We start from the raw sequence: 1,452 nt of genomic DNA on the forward strand, positions 1-1,452 counted from the left end.
TCCCAGCCATGAGCATGGTATGTTTTTCCATTTGTTAACATTTTCAGCTATTTCTTTCCTTAGAGTTTCATAGTTCTCTTTATAGAGATCTTCCACATCCTTTGTTAGGTAAACTCCTAAATATTTCCTCTTCTTTGGCACTACTGTGAACAGAATAGAGTCCTTGACTGCTTTTTCAGCTTGGCTGCTGTTGGTATATTTAAAGGCTACAGATTTATGAGTGTTGATTTTGTAACCTGAGACACTGCCATATTCCTTGTTCACTTCTGGGAGTTTTGTAGTAGAATCCTTGGTGTTTTCCAGATATACTATCATATCATCTGCAAAAAGTGAAAGTTTAATCTCTCCTGACCTATATGGATGCCCTTAATCACCTTTTGTTCCCTAATTACAATGGCTAAAACTTCCATTATGATGTTAAAGAGCAATGAAGACAATGGGCACCCTTGCCTAGTTCCTGATCTGAGTGGAAATGATTTCAGTTTAACTCCATTCATTACAATATTGGCTGTAGATTTGCTGTAGATGGTCTCTATCAGTTTAAGAAATGTCCCTTCTATACCAATTTTCTTTTTTTTTTTCACTTTTTTTTCTTTTTATTATTTTGAAACAATAGCAAACTTACAGAAGAGCTGCAGGTACAGTACAAATATTAACATTTTTTTCCTAAACCCTGGAGAGTAGATTACCAACATGATACCCTAACATTCCAATACTTTAATGTGTATATCATATCAAAGATCGTTTTCCTATACATATAACCACAATGTAACTGCCCAAATCAAGAAATTAACTCTTAAACAATATCTCCCTTCCCTTCCCTTCCCTTCCCTTCTCTTTCCTAATGGAGTCTCACTCAATCACCCTGGGTAGAGTGCTATGTTGTCATAGATCACAGCAACCTCAAACTCTTGGGCTCAAGTGACCCTCTTGCCTCAGCCTCCTGAGTAGCTGGGATTACAAGCACCCACCACAACACCTGGCAAATCTATCTGTTTTTAGTAGAAATGAGGTCTTGCTTTTGCTCAGGCTGGTCTCCAATTCCTGAGCTTGGCTTCAGCCTCCTGGAGTGCTGAGATTACAGGCATGAGGCACCACACCTGCCCTGTAATAATTTTCTTTATTGAAGAAGGATCCAGTTCAGAACAATGTACATTATTTAGTTGTTATGTCTCTTTAGCCCCCTTAAAGCAGAAACAGTTTCCTAGTCTTTCCTTAACCTTCATGACCTTTCACTTTTTGTTTGAAAGTTTTTTTTTACAGATTACTTGGTGTGTACAATATGTCTTTTTTTAATTTGTTTTTTATTAGATCATAATTGTGTACATTAATTCTCTCATAGGATACAGTGTGTTACTTCTATATGCAGTTTGGAAAACTCTCATCCAACTGGCTAACATAGCCATCATGTCTTTCTCATAATTGTTATGTTAAGACATTTATATTCAACCT

The sequence above is a fragment of the Otolemur garnettii genome, unplaced genomic scaffold (genome assembly GCF_000181295.1).
Source record: "Otolemur garnettii isolate 467f Iridium unplaced genomic scaffold, OtoGar3 scaffold00001, whole genome shotgun sequence".
Lineage (NCBI taxonomy): Eukaryota > Metazoa > Chordata > Mammalia > Primates > Galagidae > Otolemur > Otolemur garnettii.